The sequence below is a fragment of the Lutra lutra genome, chromosome 2 (genome assembly GCF_902655055.1).
Source record: "Lutra lutra chromosome 2, mLutLut1.2, whole genome shotgun sequence".
Taxonomy (NCBI): Eukaryota; Metazoa; Chordata; class Mammalia; order Carnivora; family Mustelidae; genus Lutra; species Lutra lutra.
In genome coordinates, this window is record NC_062279.1 from 14,921,824 (window position 1) to 14,940,871 (window position 19,048).

Below are 19,048 nucleotides of genomic sequence, written 5' to 3' on the forward strand. Positions count from 1 at the left end.
TCTGGGCAGCTGGGTGGGATGTGTGGAAGCTTCTGGTTGAAGATAGAGGCTTTTTTGTTTATCGTTTTTTTTTTTTTTAACTTTATTAGACATTATAAATGCCTACCCGATGTCGCACTGTGCTTATTAACCCTTTCCTGTAATTTATCTCATTAAGTCATGACAGCAGTATTTTGAGGTAAGGTGATCACTTGAATGTTTTAGATGAAGAAACCAGAGCTGTAGAAAAGCTTAAGAAACCCGCCATCCAAGGCTCCTTGCGAGAAGAAGAAAGGACTGGGATTTGCATCCAGGAGAGCTGGAGGCCCAAACTGCAGGACAGCTCAGGTTTTTCTGTGCCTTTGCTGTGGCCTGGCCTGGCTGGAGACACTTTCAGATTCACTGACCTGCGCGCCACAAGTGCCACCTGCAGACGTTCCAGGAAGGAATCAGACTATGACGCAGGCCTTGGGATGCCGCCTCACCCTGATTCTTTGTTTTATTTTTTAATTGTTTTTTGGGGGGGTAGGGGGGGTGGAGAATGTTTTTAGCTCTCTGATGGCCGGCAAAAAACAAGAGCAGCTCCCAGAGAAGAACGATTTGTCACTCCATAAGGACCAATTATCGTGTCTTCACAGTTGTTTCCTGTACTTACTCCATCCGGGAAGCTGGTTCCTGATTTTGACTTTCGAATGAGAAATGCGGACGGTGGCGAATATGGAGGGCTCAGGCAGTTGTGGTGTGGGGAGAAAACTGAATGAGTGTGAATTTAAAAAGCCTGTTCTCTGTGCACCTTTTATGAAAAAGTCTCCCCCTTCAAGACCTCTTCACTTAATTATTTAGCATTTCAAAGGATCTGGGAAGGACTCTGCCTTCTCCAAAGCTGCCCGCTGATTTTAGCTATTGTCATTGGTGAGATTTCTAGCCGAAACTGCAGGCTGTTTTAATGCCGGTGCTTTTAATCCTAACCTTTGTGTTGAGATTAGGAACAGGAAGAGTAGCCCCTGAGGGGCAAACCGTAATTGTTTGTTTGTTTGTTTGTTTTGCTTTATTTTTCTTTTTCCCAAAGAGTTACAATGAACCCTCCGGCTTTCTGGAATTGTTCTTCACTCATTGATGGATTTAAAAAAATTTTTTGAGGGGTTCTACGTGCGGATGTTGAAATCTGCACAGTGGGATCTGTTGTTAAAAAAAAAAAAGCTGGAATAAAGGAAGGCTTTGGCACTTACAAATCAACTTCATGTGCTCGCAGCCTGTTTCCATAAAAGATAAAAAGCCATAAATCTCTCTCAAAGTATCTTCGTGTGTCGTTAGTTCAATGTTTGAAGGGTATATATGTGTGGGGAGTGGGGGTAATAAATCAGTTGCCGGGGTGTCAAGCAGCCTTAGCCTGGCTACTATTGACCCTTTGCCCAAGGGATCCCCCTAAAAGAGCTGCTATCCCCGTCTCTCACCACCCCTGCCTTCCCCACCCCCCACAGCCCCTACACACGCCATTCGCACACCTTCCCACTCTCAGCCAGTGCGTCAAGCATGGATGCTTTGTACAGCATCTTCTCAGAATAAAAATGCTCTGGAGGAAACCACAGAGGTGTGGCCTGGTGTCAGCAGCTCTGGTACTTCTCACATGAGTTCAGAAAGTGGCTGGACAGCGGGCCACAGGGAGTGGTGTTCTCTTCTAGCCACAACTCTGTCAGCAAGGCTCGGGTCGCTCTGCCTCCAAGTGAGAGCCATCTCAAGTCCAACTTCTCTCGTGGCAACGTTGACGGACAGCGGTGTGTGTTATCTTCTTGGAGAACTAACATGGGGACACGGTTTCATGTCCCAGTTTCATGAGTGGGGTAGATGGTTTGCTAGCTGCTGAGTCCAGAGAGGGGTTAATGAGAACGGTCTAAGGTGTGTGGCCACCTTCATAGGGATGCTTAGGGGATGGCAGAGAAATAGAACAGGATTGAGTTATACTTGACAAGAGTGGAGAACAGGACTGTGAGGAAGTGATAGCGGGTATGATATGGCAAACAGCACTGACTCCTAAGTCAGAGACGTGGGGCCTGGTCCTGCTGTGCGCCACCAACCAGCTGCATAGCCTTGGGAAAGACATCACTGCCTCACCACAGTGTAGGTGTAGGAGAAGATGTCTTTAAAAATCTTCTTTGTCACCTATCAGACTATTTGATTCTATTCTAATCCAGTCAACCAGCCAACCAACCAGTCAAATGGATAAGCCCCAAGTCTTGACCAGGAGAACCAATCATTGTGCTAATTTTCAAGAGGAATTGAAAGATACTGTTAGAATGTTTTCATTTTCATTTTCATTTTTTTTTAATTTAAGTGATCTCTACACCCATCGTGGGGCTCGAGCTCACAACCCTGAGATCAAGAGTTGTGTGCTCTACTGACTGAGCCAGTTACTATTAGAATTTTAAAAAAGAGAATGTCATGGCCATGTCAGGAACAAAGATAATTTTGTCCCCTACATTAAATATGACCAGAAAAAGTGTTTCTGAGGTCTGGAAAAATGGAAAAGATAAAACTGAAATGTAGACGTTAGAATTAAGTTGCGGAGGGTGTCTGTGCCACTAACGGCAAGGTGGGGAGAAGAGGAGAGATTAAAAAAGACTGAGTGAGAGAGCAGAAAAATTGGACCACGTCTCTGTTCGTTAATTTTCCCCTCCTTTTAAAATTTGAGCAACCAAAGTATGAAATTTCAGGATCTTATCTCCAACAGATGAAGAACACTGTAGGGTAATAAATTTGACTAGTAACTCATTTCTGAATAGGATTTAGTGGCCTTTTAAAATCTGTCTAAAAACTCTCAGGAGGAAAATTTTCCAAGGAACACACATTAGAGTTGGATTTTTAGTGTTTAGAATACTGTATGTAGCAATTAGCTTTGTCTCTCTGGTTGGGTGGTTCATGCTTCAGATGCCACACGGAAGAATGGCAGTTAAAACGTTCTTGAAATATGACAAAAGACGCTGTCGGTGGTTCAGGTCCCTTCAAGATCCTTTCTGTCTCCAGTGACACCGAAGTGAAGTGTCTCGTCTGAGCTCTAAGGGCTGCTAACGTTACCCAAAAGCTCAGAGATTGTCCAGGAAAGAAGTACAACCTCAGGTGCCCAGAGGGAGAGGAAGTCTCTGGCCCATTCGTGCGGAACAAGAAAAGGCTTGGCCAGTCCATTAAAAGGCTATCGCTGTGTCATGTCTTTGACTCTCAGGTATTTGTTAAATGACAAAATGAAATCATCGTTTATGAAAATGAGATTCCAACATGAACTTATTGCCTAGGGCCCTTAGGAAAACCTGATGGAAGTATTGAAATCTCTCTGTAAGATGATTTTTAGGCAGAAATGCGTGAAAGAGTAATTTTTCTGTGCTTCATTATGCTGTTCCCATTTCCGCTCAAGCCTTTTTCATACCATGGTTTAGAATTTCTGTCTGATTTCCTTCTGTGTGGCATGTGAGCCCTCCTCTGTGTGGCTTCATAACACTGACCAATGAAGACGATGGAGACCTCTTTAGGCACCCTCCATTCTAGTGGTAGAACTAACTTGAACCAGTAACTTATTTCGACTGGTTTGAACTTGAACTGACCTAGAACTGAATGAAGGACCTGGGATGAGGGCCCCCCGTGGAAGTACCATTCTGTAACACGCTCAGTGACCAACAGTGCTATGGGAGAAGTACGGGTAGGTGACAGATGGTAGGACTTCAGGTCTAATGTGCGTAAATACCCAACTCACTGTTCTGAAAAATCACAGTGGAAATGCTTGTTCTGAAACAGATCCCAGCCTGTTCTGCTTTACCAGGACTCCCCAGATGGAATTTGGGAAACCGAATCCCTGAGATGAAATGCTATTCCCTTGATCCGAGTTAGACCCTCTGTTTTTCTATATGTGGAGTTTTCTGTTCATTGACCCTTTTCCTCTGCCTGCACATCGATCTTTATGAGTTCCTGCGTGCCGGGCTCCCACTTTTTAGAGCAATTATAAAAGAGAAAACAGGGCATTTCCCAGACATAAAACTCTTTCTCGTGTCCCAGAGGGTCAGTTAATCCTGGGATATTGCAAGAGCTCAGCGAAACCTAATTCACTTAAATTCTATCACTTCATTCTACCTGGATTCTGGGGTATACTTCTGGCCGCCTAAAGAGGAACAAAGCCAAGACTTTGGTCAACGTCAGAAAATCCCTTTCTTCCAGCGTTTAGGTTGACTGCTTCGTGCTTGTCGCCGAGCACACGGAACGTAGAGTTTTAGCCGCTGTTGGGGTTTATTGTGCCTGGGTTGAACTTTAAACTGCTTGTCCGACATTTTTTGCTGCTTATTTTTAAGTGGGCTTTGTATTTCATAAAATCCTAGAGCTGGAAAAGACCTGGGAAAACTTCTGGCTTGACCCATTTGTCTTAGACGCAAAGCAACAAACAGGCAGGTGTCAAGAGACTGTCTCAAGGTCACAGAGCCCATAAGGGGCCAAACCCAGGCTAGAACCCGTGTCCTGACTCCTGCTCCCGTGTTTCCAGTCACTTATATCCAGACAGGATTCCGTGATATTTCTCACCTCTGTCCAGCACCGGGAGGACAATTTTCCAAGGAATGCGTGTTATTGTTGGGGATTTATAAAACTTAGGTCATTTTATACAGCTGTTACTTTTCTTCCTTTTTGTTGTGTGCCATTTCTAATGGGTACAAAGGTGGAGAATCTAGAGCATAAACCCAATAGCCAGCTTCAATGATTTTCACCTCAAGGCTCACCTTGCTTCTTCTACATCCCTCCGGACTCTCCCACCCAGATTATTCGGAAGCAAACCTGGACATCCTGTTATCTCACCCACAAATATTTCGGTATGTGTCTGTGAAAGATGAATGCTTTAAAGAAAAAAAAAAAACCATCATAACTACCATGCTTTTATTAGCCCAAATAAATTAGCTGTAATTCCATAAGGTCACAGAATATTCCAGAACCTTTTAAAGACTATTATAAATACTATTTGACCATTTTATTTTCAAATCTGTTTTTTCTTTCAAAGGAGAAACCAACTCTGTTAGCTGGTCCAGAGTCCACAGGTCCAAAGTCCTGTGAAGGTGGGTGTTTTAGGTCAGTGGAAAGAGAGAGGGGCTAGTCAAAGGCTCTACATATCAGGGATAAAAACCTGGCATGCCTTTACAATCACCGAGGAATTGGTTAGATATTCATTTGATTTTGGAGTGTTTTAATTCTCCTTCCTACCGAAACTAGTCAATTTTAATACGATGTTTTCCAAAGACATGGTAGCTGTTCTTTTCATATCACTTTGACTTAAGGATCAGTAGATTAAAGAAACTTATCACCACAGGAACGGGGAAAGTCATGGCGATTTTGGGTGGTGAGTCTGTCACCGATTTTTCCTTCCCGTTGGCATAAGTGAATAGCCTGGGCTCCTCGAGCTCTGGTTTCCTCAGATGGGATATAATTTTTGGGATATAAATGGGATATAAATATTTCACGTTTAGAGATGTGTTCCGTTCACTGCAAGTGACGTTCCAAGGAAGCATTTTTGGGGAGACAGTTGAGTGCTTGAGGGGCACCCCGTTGATATTGCATTTCTCGTTTCTTTGACCTCTGCTTTTAAATGTCTTCAGTGAGAGAAGCCAAGAGCAGGTTTTGAATGAATACCCCATCTCAGTCGTATATCTAGACTGGCCTGGAATTTTGTGTTGCAGGATACAGAACACATAACAAAAATTTCCTCCTTGGCTCGTCTGGTGTCTTGAGAAAGCTATGAATTTTGTCAAGCTGGCTAAAACCAGACGTTTTCTTCCTTAGAGGAAAGATAGGGAGAGCTGGGTCCTGGGAATGAGAAGCAGGAAGCAGGATTTTCCAGAAACCAACAGGCATTAAACTTGACCGCAGAGTGTAGGCGCCCGGCGTGGGGTGGGGCGGGGGGTGTAAACCAGAGAAACCCAGGGCACTGGGGAGGGACAGCATGTGCCCCGGTGTCCGCTCCGTCCCTGAACCCCTAAAACCCGCCTGTGGACAGAAGTGTGATTTGAAGGCAGTTTCAGACTCACTCAACATAAGTCAGACTGACTTCTGCGATGACATGAAGACCAGTGTCACGTGCTGATCAGGGCCACAGACACAGCTGTGACTTGCTTGCTCTCCCCACCCATAACCTGTCATATGGTGTTTGTTGTCATCACTGTATGCCTTTTCTCTCTGCCAATGGTTCTGGCTGGTCTAAGAAGCACAGGGTTTTAGGGAAACCAAAAACCAAAAACCAAAAAAAAAAAAAAAAAAGGCGGGATTGTATAGCTGATCTATCCTGTGGCAATTAGAGCTGTTCGTGATTCGGGGTGAACACTTGGGTCTCCAGGGCCAGTGCCCTGGGATCAGCGCCTCCCGTCCACGGCCTTTTAGCTCTGGCTGAGTTATGGGGACTCTAATCGTGCCCAGAGACGAACGAGGCTCCTCCACCCGTGGGAGCTGTGCTGGGCCGGCCACCTCGTACTTGCTTGCTTAGTGGCGCTGAGGAAGGAAAAGGAGATGCCTCAGCTTCTAGAAGCTAAATAATGTGGACATCCAGCCTGATGGATAAGGAAAATTTCTGTCTCCCTCCCTGATAGTCTGTTTACCCACAGCCCTGTTAGAGGCAGCCCACTCTTAAAATTGCCTATTTGTTTACTTATTACCATCGGCTAACAGCCAGAGGCCCAGACTCATAGAGTGTACCCCACAGAGGGAACTTGAGCCACCTCTGTAACAATGCCCGCGTGGAAAGTACTGGAAGAGTTCCAGCAGCAGTCCGTCTCCTTGGCTCTGGTCATCTGGGATTGCTGGCCATTGGGAGTGAACTTCCCCGGCCCAGAGGTTGGGCCTCAAGTGGCAGGATGGACACAGAGGATTCTGGAAGGGAATAAGGAGCAGGGGGTCCAAAGTCCTGTGAAGGCTAGAGGGTGTGATGGGTTTCTGAGGGTTGCTTGGCAGGGGTTTCGGACAGGCAAGATGAGGGTCGTGAGAGTTGGCTGTTGGAGAGCACAAAGAAGGGAGTGAGGGCGAGAAAGCCTCCTTGGAGATGGGCCTCGGACTTCAGAGATGCTTTGCAAATGGACTGTTTCTACCTGGAGGCCACCTGGGTTTTTTGGTAACTCAGACCTGGAGAGTAAATCCTGCCTGTGTGCCTGTGTGTCCCTCCAGGGTGTTTTGGGGGACACAGGAGAAGGGGAAAGTGCTAACACCTGGATAGCCGTTGGTACTGCTTCCCAGGCGTAGGACGAAGACAGACCCAAACTGGAAGAAGGTACCTGTCAGTAGGCAAAGGACACAGGAAAGGACAAGCGACAGCAGTCTTTTTCTTCCAACTGTCTTTCTCTCTGATACCTTTTTACCCTCCGAACAGCAGGTCCCAAGGACTGACATCCATCAGCTGAACACAGAACAATCCTTAATGACAACCACCTACCTCCCCCTCCTCTCTCCCTCCCGTCCTACTGCAAATATTCCTTCAGTACCTTCTGTGCACAAGCAATAATGCTAGGTACTTGGAAGACGTGTTTCTGACCACGCTAAGAATTCCTTTCTAGGGCACATCGGCTCATAGCATTAGGCAGACCCACCCTGCCCAAGGATGATTTAACGACAAAGGTGTCATTCACGTTGGGGGTTCATAGAGCAATTATAGCCGTGTTTTGGAGAGACAAAGCAATGTGTCCTTAGACAGGATTCTCACCCTCGATTCCCCCAGTTGTCACGAAGGTGCTTTTTAAGCTGGATGAGGCGCTGAATCTACCTGCTTTCCCCCCTTTATAATCAGAGGCATTTTTGCTAATTGAACTGTGTAAATACTTATTAGCGGGCACCCTGCTGAGCACTTTACATACGTTTTCATATTCATTCTTCACCCAACATCAGGGGAAAGCTATTTTTCCCATCTTTCCCTTAGAGGAAATTATGGCTTAGCAGAGATTTTGGACTTTGCTCAAGGTTATGCATCTAATAAATGTTCAATCCAGGCTCCCAAACCCAGACTCTTCCTAATACCTTAGAATGGAAGGCAAATATCTTAGACCCATTTGTATCCTCATACCCCATGGGAGAAAAATACGGTGTTGGAGACCTCCATTTCTCTTTGTGATTCCCGAGACAACTTCCTTGTTCAAAGGATGGGGATTCAGGCTTCAAATAAGAACCCCCCCTTAGACTGTGCCCCTCAAACGGGGATAATGGCACCTAACATTTACAGTGCTTCTTTTCTATCAGCTGTTGCTCCAAAAAGTTCATGTGGATTAATTTATCTGAAACTGAAGAAGCTCTGTTTGAAACTAAGAGTTCTATTACATACACACATACACACACACACACGTGCGCGTGCGCACATGCACATTTTTTAAAAAGTAAGCTCCATGCCCAGTGTGGAGCCCAATGTGGGGCTTGAACTCACGACCCTGAGATCAAGACCTGAGCTGAGATCAAGAGTCGGATACCCAATCGACTGAGCCACCCAGGTGCCCCCTGAGAGAGTTCTCTTCTTATCCCCATTTGACAGTTGAGGACATTGAGGCACAGGGATGCCCACATGGGGATTATCAGTGGCCCAGTGCATTTTTGCCGGGGCCAGCAGGCTCCAGAGTCTCCCCCAGGGCCTCTCCGACGTGCCACCTGGATCCCACATACTCCTGAGGCTTGGTCCTGTTTGTTTCCTCCTGGCTTCCATGGAACCCGAGGAGGAGGCCTTTGTGAGGTCTGAGACAGCGCGGCCTAATTGGGATCTGGATGCGTTCTCTTGCCTGCTCTTTGCCAATCCCGCAGTTACTTCTTATTCTGACTTGCTTGTCTAGCGGCCCTGGGGCTTGGCACCGAGGAGACTGACTACAGGTTCACACAGTCCACACAGGAATGAGACAGATTCTTGCTCCTGTTAATGGGCACTAAAGATCTTGAGGGCTACTTTTTTTCCCCACCCGTATCTCCCACTTGATTTTTTTGGGTAGTGCCCAAATCCTGCAATCGTGCCAGTGGCTGGAAGGGCTGATTTACCACTTAGTTGTTCCTCGGACTGTTTTGGTTTGGTAGGAGGAAAAGGAGTAAATGCTGCCTTTCTCTAGACCACAGAAAACAAGTTGGCTTCTTCCTTGTGTAAGTGATGCATATGTGTCCCCCAAAGGGAAGCTTTTGGCTTTTATAAACTACTGGAGAAGTTCTTGAAGCATTGTTGGGCCGTCTGGCTTTGTGTTGTTGTTTTCTTGATGAATCCAGCTTTGGTTTAGGACTTTGAAGGAGTGTCGAAGGATTGTCATCAACACCATTGTGTTGACTTGTGTCCTCCCCAGGTTCATATGTTGAAGTCCTAGCCTGTAAGACCTCAGAATATGACCTCATTAGGAGCTAGGGTTGTTGGAGATGTAATTAGTTGAGACGAGGTCATATGGAGGGCGGCCCCGAATCTGAAATGACTGGTGTCCTTATGAAAAAGGGGTAATTTGGACAGAGATACACACACAAGGAGGATGCCATGTGAAGATAGGGATGTTGCCCCCACCAAGGAACACCAGCAATTAGCAACCATGGAGAGAGGCCCGGGACAGGCTCTTCCTCGCAGCCCTCGGAAGGGGCCAACCTTGCCGACACCTTGAGCTTGGACTTCTGCCTCCAGAACTGTGAGACAATTTCTGTTGGTGTAACCGCTCAGTGTGTGGTATTTTGTGATGGCAGCCGTTGCAAACTCATACAAATTCTTCCCTTAAGCAAACAAATAAAAGAAAACGGCGAAAACGAAAGTGCTAATTTAGCAGCGTTTGTGAAGCTGGGCTTCCCTTTTTCCAACATCTCAGCTGCTTGGAGGCTAAGGACTTTGGTGCTGGCGGGGACCCTGCCCACAGTATGCAGGGGACCTGATGGCTTTAGTCTGAGCCCCGACACACGTCACCAGGTCCCTTTCACAAGCTCCGTATCCCAGAGATAGTCTTCTCCTCTCAGCCTCCTAACCTCTCTCTCTTTTCCCACCTTTTCCTTTAAATCTTCCTTGTTGGATAAAAATACACTGACTGCTTCCTTTCAGCTTTCCCGATCTGGAAGTGAAGTCAGCACCCCCCTGCATGGTGGAAGAAAGGCCACCGTAATTTTAGATTTATTCCCAGCCTTAACCCCTCCAGTGCTTTTAACCTTTGCCTGTGTATTTGGATGCCACATTTTTACCTCACTGTCCAGTGCCTGTCCTACTTCCGCCACGTGTCAGGTCAAGTTGGAACCAGTGGGGGACTGGTGTTGGTAGAGAAGCCCATGACCGGACTGGGCTGCAGCTGGAGGTGAAGGAGGGCGTGGGTGGCACCCATGAACCCTGAAGGGGGCAGACCGTGGTTAGAAACACAAGCCAGCGTGTTGGTGACTTCACAGCTGGGGGATCTGGTGGAGAATCAAAGACACAGGAGAAGAGAAAGAACCAGGCCCACTTGGAGTATGGGTTTGGGATCCGGACAGAAGGCACAGTGGTGTAGACAGTCTGACAGTAGTGGGAAGTGTAGGCACATGCTCCTGGTCAGTGACTGGGGCTTGCAGGGCTTCGAGCCCAACGCCCAGCAGATGCAGAGCGTCATGGGACCTGCCATTGTGTTACCCAAGATGAAAATCTCTTGAATTCAAAGCCCTGTGGAGGGCTTTGAGTATTATGTTTTCTACAATATCGTACTTTGTGACAGTAATAGTTCTTTCCAAAATTTTACTCATTTTTCTCTTTGGAACCCCAGTGGTTTCCTTCCTTCCTTCCTCCCTCCCCCCTTCCCTTTTTCTTTCTTTCTTTCTTTCTTTCTTTCTTTCTTTCTTTCTTTCTTTCTTTCCTTTCCTTTCCTTTCCTTTCCTTTCCTTTCCTTTCCTTCTTTTTTTCTAAAGAGTTTATTATTTACTTGCAATAGAGAGAGCACACAGAGGGAGACAGAGAAGCAGACTTCCCTCTGAGCAGGGAGCCCAATGCGGGGCTCGATCCCAGGTCCCCAGGAGCATGACCTGAGCCAAATGCTTAACCGACTGAACCACCCAGGTGCCCCACCCTAATGGTTCTCACATCTGCTCTGTCTGGAAGGGTGGCCAAGAGCTGTAGCAAGGGGAGGGGAGAAAGTGCGCTGCACCCTGGCCAGTCCCGGGAGGGTGGGAGGTGCTGGCTCAGGCACTGTCGCGGAGCGGTTTGTGCCCATGTGGAGGATCATGGGGAAGGTGGCGGGACACCTGCACGTCTCGTTGGCTGGGAGGGTTCTCCCCATTTGGCAAATCCTTTTGTTGCCTAGCAGACACCGAAGTAGAGTTCTCTTTGTGAGATGAGACAAGCTTTTCCCCACCCTCCCATCCCCCACCCCTGCAGAGACTTAATGTATGAATCAAATAAATGCCTAATGAAAATCCTTGACTTTACTAAGCTTTGCCTCATTTGATGCGTGTAAGACTGAGCCAAGAGCTTCACATTTATTATCTTATTCGAACTCCCCACTAATGTTATCTTGTTCTCATTTTAAAGATGGGAAGACTGAGGTTTACAGAGATTAAATCATCTGTCCAGGGATGAAGAAGTAATTAGAGGCAGAGCCGGCACTTAGCTGAGATCTGACTTTGAATTGAACTGGCGTAACCAGTCAGTCATTTCATATTTAGCAATCCCGGGCTCCTAAGAATTCCTCTTTCCTCTTCCTGGTATTCCCAAAATAAAATTTTACCCTAACCTGCTATATTGTCACCTCAAAATCACAAAGAAATAGAAAAATGACCTACTATTTATTGTTACTCCAGCCCTAAGCAACTCCTCCCTCTAAAACAGAGCTAGAGTGCTCATATAGACCTCGAAGTGTGTTCGCATTGATTATCTCATTGTAATAATGCGGGATGGTGTTCGAGCCGGGAAGGGGAGCCAGCAGCTCTCTAATGCGCTCCCCGCCTTTTCTAAATGAAGGTGTGGAGTCTCATAGAGGCTTTGTCAGTTGACTATACTCATTAAAGTCTGGCATGGGACTCGAGTTTCCACATGGCCATTTTAGTGTTCTTTCCCTGAGCTTACTGTCCCACCCAGAGCCCCGATCCTCCCCAGAACCTCGCTGAGGTTGGTGTGTGAAGGAGAGTCTCAGAGCCTTGAAGAGACGATCGATGAAGAGACCAAAGGTAGTTAGGATCAGAACCAAGGCATGAACTTCAGAGCCCTGGTTACTGTCTTGGGTACCTCCCATCACCCCACCCCAGCTCCCCAAACCTTGCCATGCGGTGCCCAGTAGGGACTGTCCTCTCTGTAGGTCTCCCAGTGGCCATGCTGTCTTGAGCCCACTGAGAGGGAGAGAGGGAGGGAGAATCATAAGCACATCGTGTCTTACTGTGACTTATTGTGAAAATGCTAAAGGATGGCTGGGAACATGTGTGTGTGTGTGTTTCTTTTACTATCCTCTTTTTTTTCTTTTTTATGGTGAAAAAAATCAGATTTTATAAATATTAAGGGATTTTTCCTATTTAGATAACAAAAAAAAAAGGGAAAGTGAACTGCTTGCTTCCATTTCCAGCAATATAGCTGACACTGTATCCTGAAAAGCCCCAGATTAGAAAAAGTAAATCTATAAATTTCCAGGTGAAATATTTCATAGTATTTTTTGGCTCTTCAATCTCATAAAACCCAGTGATCTCCGTTCACCATTAAGCTAGTAACTCAGACCCAAGGGAACCGGTCTGCTCGTGCTCAGCAGGGAAACTGGTAGACAGGCCAACTGCAACAAGGTCTGACTATTTAAAACAGTAATAAAAAAGAAAGAGAGAGAGAAAGAAAAGGAGAGAGAGGGAGAAAAGAAGAGAGGGAGGGAGGAGAGAGAGGCGGGGAGTGAAGGAGAGGGAAGAAGATAGGAAGAAGGAGGAAAAAGAATCAGGAGGAGGAAGAAAGAAAGGAGGGAGAGAGGGAAGGAGAGGAGGTAACACAGTGGACAGACAGTGTGGGAGCCAGTGTGTGTGTGGACAGAGTTGAATCATTTTAAGGTCTTTGTGTTGTTGGGGAGAACATGGACATAGTGATTAATGTTAGATTTTTTTTTTAATGTAAGAATGTTTGCCAAAATAGGGTAATCCCTGAAAGAACAGAAGGAGAGGAAGAAATGGAATGGAGAGATGAGATCCCAGCAGGGGGAGGGCAATCCCTTCACCCCAGTTGCCAAACAGCCCCCCTCACCCCCTGGACCTTCCTCTTCCCTCTATCCCTGACGGTTCTGGCCTTCCCAAACCGCTTCTGATCTTCTGATTCCTCTTGGGTTGAAGCAGACCAAGTTCCCCCCAGGCACCCTAGTTTGGGGGGGTCCTGTATTTTTTTTAACGACACTCCAATTCCCCACCTGTTCCTCCCTTTTCCCATGGTTCCACCATGGCCTGTGACACAGTAAAGAACTTTGCAGGCTTTCCAGGGGTGGAACCCTGTCTTGGTGGGCAGAAGAAGGTGTCTGTGTGTCTACCCCTAGACCAGGTAGAAGGTGTTAACTAAAAATAATTAGGGGTGCCTGAGTGATAGAGTTGGTTAAGTGACTGATTCTTGGTTTTCGGCTCAGGTCATGATCTCAAGGTCATGAGTTGGAGCCTTTTATTGGGCTCCACGCTCAGCTCGGAATTTGCTGGAGACTTTCTCTCCTTCTCCCTCTGCTCCTCCCTGCCGCTCTCTCTCTCTCTCTCCTTCTCTCTCTTTCAAATAAATAAATCTTTAAAAAAATTTAAATTAACTTTTACTGAGCACTAACTAATTTCCAGGCCCACTTCTAAGATCTCATTGTGTATCTCACTGAATCTTGAGAACAACCCATTAGGTTGGCACCATTGTTTCTCCCCATGTCATAGACCAAGAGCTGAGGAAGAAGAGCTGTTGTAGGGCATGTCCACGGTCACCTGGCTGGGAAGCAGAGATGCCAGGATTTGGATACCAATGTACCCATTCCCTTGTGACTCCTACTCTGGGAAAACCCTTGCAGGGAAGTCCTTGCCGTAGCAAAATTCCAGAGAGAGAGTCCAGGGAACCATGTCCCTCCAAGATAGCTCAAGGCCTGGGGCCCCAAGCCCCCTTCAGTGAACCGGCAGCTGCACACAGCTGGGGCCCGTTTGCCCTGACGCCACGGGTACAGTCCAGAGCTGCCGTCCTTGAACTCAGATCATGTGTGAACTCTGACAAGTGCGTAGAATCACTTTCTCTTAAACTTCTAGCTTTTGGTGGCTGAGGTTGTGGTGGCGATTACAAGACTCTGTAATGACACGTAAAAGACAACTGGATAGTCTAATTGATGCATACACAGGACATATCTAGCCTCTCAACCTCAGCAGTTAGTTTTCACTTGTTACAGCATCTAAATTTAAAATATTGCTTCACAATGCCACCTCTTCATTAGCATATGGGTGATGACTCCAAATACATTTATTTGTTAGGACCCAACGTGGATGGATTTCCTTATGCCTGGAACTGAAATAATGTAGGTTTGAAATTGAGAAATGGTTCTGGAAAATTCCATGGAAGGCTTGCCTCCAAGGACTTGGAGGTATTTAAAACACAGTGTCTGGAGTCCAGGAAGCCAGATCAGATATCTCCTGGAAAAAAGTCTTTGAGATTTGGGAAGAAAACTATGTTACGTAACTGTGACCCTTTCTTATCTCTGGGTTCGGGTTTTGTCTTTCCTTCATTGCCTTCTGTCTCTTCCTTGTAGCTTCTTATTTGGGTTCAGTCTTTTCCCACCTCTAGGATACTTTGCCTCCTTTCTTCCCAGCAGCCACTAAGATAGACAGGTGGAGTTTCCTGACTGGCACAGAGGTGTGTCCACCAAAGCCCAAATGTCGGCTGAGGCCAGGGCTCGACTGTGAGACCTAGTTTTGTTCGTTTGCTGAAGCGTGTTCCATATGTTAAATGTTAGGAAGTGTGACCTTTGTCCCTTTCCTCTGCTGTCTATTTTCTCAACACAGTGGCCTGGAGGGAACCACCAGTGCCATCTGAACACAGTCAGTTCCTCCTTCTCTGTGGGAAGCGGGAGAGTGCTGGGGACAGAAATCTGGGGAATGCTGAGTTCATGTTCCCTTGACAAGGACCATGTCCCATCACATGCAGTTACCTGAGCCGGTTGCTGTTTTGTTTTTTGGCAAAGGGGGTCATTCCTAGCAGAGCCAACTCAATACATGTCTCCCCCGAAACTAAACCTTTGCTACAGATCTTTGAGTCCTTACCATTTTAGTTGGAGGAGAGAGAGAAGAGCAGATAGAGACACCCCAGAATATTAACTTTTACATTTGAAAATAACTGATCTTCTTGGTAACTTCTCTTGTCTCCCCACTTTAGATCTATTTATTTACTCCTATAAAGCAAAACTTAAAAATTTTTTTTGACTAATCTTTTTGAAAGTAGGGTGACCAGATGTCCCCATTTGCCCAGGAGGGCACTTGTTTAAGTATTTTGTCCTAGTCTAATTAATAGCATTCTTTCTCCTTTAAAAAGTGTCCTAGTGGAATAATAGCATGGTAACTCTAATGAAAGCTGCTGCAAATGATTTTTAGGTTATAGCTACTCCTCTGAGTTTGAACTAAGGGGTCCACCATGCCTTTAAAATAACCAAATGAATAACAATAGGAAGATTGAAGATTATTATCCACAAGTCTAATTACTTCAACTCCTAAATATTGAAAGAAAGATAAAAATATTTCACATGGACTTAGCAGAAATTATTAAATAACTGCATCTGTGCGCTTTTCACTCCATATTAAAGTTTAAAATGTCGTGGGTAATTATTACACGATATTCCCTAGAAGTCCTGTTTTTGCTGGAAGCAGAAGTCATTATTCTTCAATAGAAGCTGGAATTTTCACATCCGGGGCCTTTTATTTTTTATTTTTACACAATTATTGTAATTCGATAGCATAGGAAACTATCAGAGCTTGGCTTCTTTTTCGATATATGATTTTAATTCTTCATGTCTAACGTTTCCTTGAATTACAGGAAGGCACATGTTGGGAAAAAAAGATCCATCCTTTAAAACCCATCGGTGGTCCGGTTTGACTGTTTTCACTGGCTTGGGAAATGGGTCTGTAGCGACCCGCAAACAATGGAAGAAAGAGAACTTTTGAGATTGATTAGTCTGACAGAGGCATGTGGATTTAAATCTCACGCCCCATCCATCCAGAACAGTCGAGGCAGTCATCTGAGTCGCCTGCAGAAATTTGCCTCCTGTTTCACATGCGTCCCTATTCATAAAAACTTACTAATAAGATAACAGGAATTTGAGGGCTCTTCTAGCAATGTCTGTGAACTTCATTCATACCTTGGAAAAGCAACGAGCAGCTGAACCTTGCAACTGCTCCCATCAGTCCTTCCAGGGGCAGGTGGGTGGGGAGGGAAACTTCTGGATGGGGGAATCTCAAGGATGGAAGCCTGGGTCTTCAGCCTCTGTATGCATTTGGGCAAATCCTTTACTCCCTCTGGGTCTTCGTTTCTTCATCTTTAATTATATCTCCTGTCTTGCTTCCCACAGACCTTGGAGACTCAACAAAATGTAAAGTCCCGTGCAAACAGAAGGCATCACTTTATTATTCCTGAGTTCCAAGTGGATCTGAAGGAAAATGAAATAGCTAGAAGACGGGTTCCCTGACAATCCCCAATCCACTTGACATGTCCCCAGCATTTGCTGCATGCCGCTAGGACCACTGCACTGAAGAGGGTCTAAAATTAGCTCAGCACTGCACACATTTATGGAGGGCCTTCTTTTGGAAAGGCATCAGGCGTCCCTGATGACTAGAGGGAAGCTGTCCCCGGCCACCCCGTTTTAAGTCGCAAACCTTCAGGTTCGGTGTTTGTCCCCGGGGTCTATTTCCTTTCATGGCAGTATTGCTACTTCACGTTCTCTGTAACTTATTACTTTATTTGTTTCTCGCTGTCCCTTCCCGTGAGGTTGCAGACTCCTTAGTGACAGATGTTTTGTTCTTATGGCTGTTACTTTGTTATTCCAGAACGGACAGCCGTTATTAGCACACGGCAGGTGCTCAGGGCACATTGGTTCTGTGAGCAAAATGGCCTTGGTCTCAAGGGCCATACAAGCCAGGGAGGCAGCTGGGAGCCCTGTGCCGTATTATACTGTGTTACAGTGCAGTGAGCGGGGCGGTCGGAGCAGAACAAAGGCTTCTCCCTCTGCAGGAGAATGGGACGTCTGAGGGAGGGAGAGGGTGGAGGCTTTGTTAGGGTACTGACCACAGTCTGAATCTTGAAGGAGGAGTGAGAGTTTCCCCGGAAGATAAAGAGGTGTCAGGCATCTCAGGCAAGCATGGCAGCTTCCAAAAAGGCCCAGAGACCAGAAATGACGTTGAGGAGTGGGCACCGTTCACCCTGTTGCACACAGTGCAATGAGTGCCCAAGGCAATTCGTTGGGCCTTCGGGAGAAAAATGCAAGGACCTGTATTCATACTGTCTTCTAAGTAAAGGGTGCAACAGGACTGAAGACTTACACTAGCTGAGTGTGCTGGGTGGCTGTGTGTTGCCTAGGGATGGCTTGGGGGTACATGGGCTGGAGGCCATTTCTGTGTGCCCCCTTACTGTGTTTTCCTTTTTTTTTTTTTAATTTTTATTTGAATTCAATTTAGTTAACATAAGTATATTATTGGTTTCAGGGGTAGATTTTAGTGATTCATCAGTTCCATATGACACCCAGTGCTTGTTCCATCACGTGCCCTCCTTAATGCCCATCACCTGGTTATCCCTTCCCTCCACCTCCCCCCACCACCAGCCTTCAGTTTGTTTCCTAGAGTTAAGAGTCTCTAATGGTTTGTCTCCCTCTCAACTTTCATCTTACTTTGTTTTTCCTTCCTTTCCCTCTACGTTCATCTGTTTTGTTTCTTAAATTTCTCATATAAGTGAGATCATATGGTATTTGTCTTTCTCTGATTAACTTATTTTGCTTAGCATAATACCCTCTAGTTCCATCCACATCATTGCAAATGCCAAGATTTCATTCTTTCTGATGACTGCATAGTATTCCATTGTATACATATACCACATCTTCTTTATCCGTTCATCTGTCCATGGATGTCTGGGCTCTTTCCATAGTTTGGCTATTATGGACATTGCTGCTCTAAACATTGGGGTGCATGTGCCCTTTTGGATCACTACATTTGTATCTTTGGGGTAAATACCCAGTAGTGTGATTTCTGGGTCATAAGGTAGCTCTATTTTCAACTTTTTGAGGAACCTCCATACTGTTTTCCAGAGTGGCTGCACCAGCTTGCATTCCCACCAACAGTGTCAGAGGGTTCCCCTTTCTCCAGCTGTGTTTCAAAAGGATATTACTCTCTATTGCAGATTATCTATGCCCAGAAAGTGGGTTTGCAGCTCACACCGTCGTCACAGTTTGTCACGAGGTGAAGAGTAACCAGGAGAAGAATTTCTAACACACGAATCCGGCTGGTTATCTCGTGGCAGGACACTTTGAGGAGTTGTTCAACATAAAGATGCAGTATTTTTCATTATAAACTGATGAGAGTTAATAATTTTGCTGGTACAAGGTTGATACCACTCACTACAACCTGAGAAACCCACCACTACTGTGATTTTAGCTAGTCTGCTGGAGTCAGTCAAGTATGAGCCGAACGTCCACGGAGACATTGTGTCCAGTTGTGGCAGATGTCCTGGTGGCCCCGGGGAGATCTCAGCCTACCTCCAGCAGCGTGGCTGGGGAAGCAGAAATCTCTCGCTGTCCTGTACACAGGGTAAGCCTGACACGTACACGAAAAAGGGAGAGTTACTTAATGACTTGTTACTATTTCCAGGCATGTCAGTGGGTCCACATTCTACATTTTCTTCTTTCAATCTGTGTGGAGGGGAGCTGACTCAAAATTTTCAGTCACTCCATTCACTCAGACTGTTTCATTCTGAATCTTATTGGATCATGTGGGAAAGCCTGGTATGCATCTGTGTGGGTTTCAGAAAAGTACTAGGCCTTTCCAGAAGAAGCCTATCCTCTCTGAGAACGTGCCTAGTCGCCTCTGGCCGTGTAAATGGCTCTATTTTGGTGCCGTCTTTAATCACTTGAAGCCTTGTGAGCATAACTTTAGGTTCTTTAAATGAACAAATAAATCTGCA

At 45.9% G+C, this 19,048-nt stretch overlaps 1 protein-coding gene and 1 long non-coding RNA gene across 7 annotated transcripts in view; both read left to right on the forward strand.

Moving 5' to 3' along the window:
* Positions 1–19,048, forward strand: part of STOX2 (storkhead box 2) — a 224,888-nt gene that overhangs the window by 88,471 nt on the left and 117,369 nt on the right. The gene's annotated exons all lie outside the window — the stretch shown is intronic.
* On the forward strand, positions 12,852–18,358 carry LOC125091188 (uncharacterized). Its single transcript, XR_007124602.1, has 3 exons — positions 12,852–13,316; positions 14,077–14,081; positions 18,349–18,358. It is a non-coding gene; the product is annotated as an uncharacterized LOC125091188 (long non-coding RNA).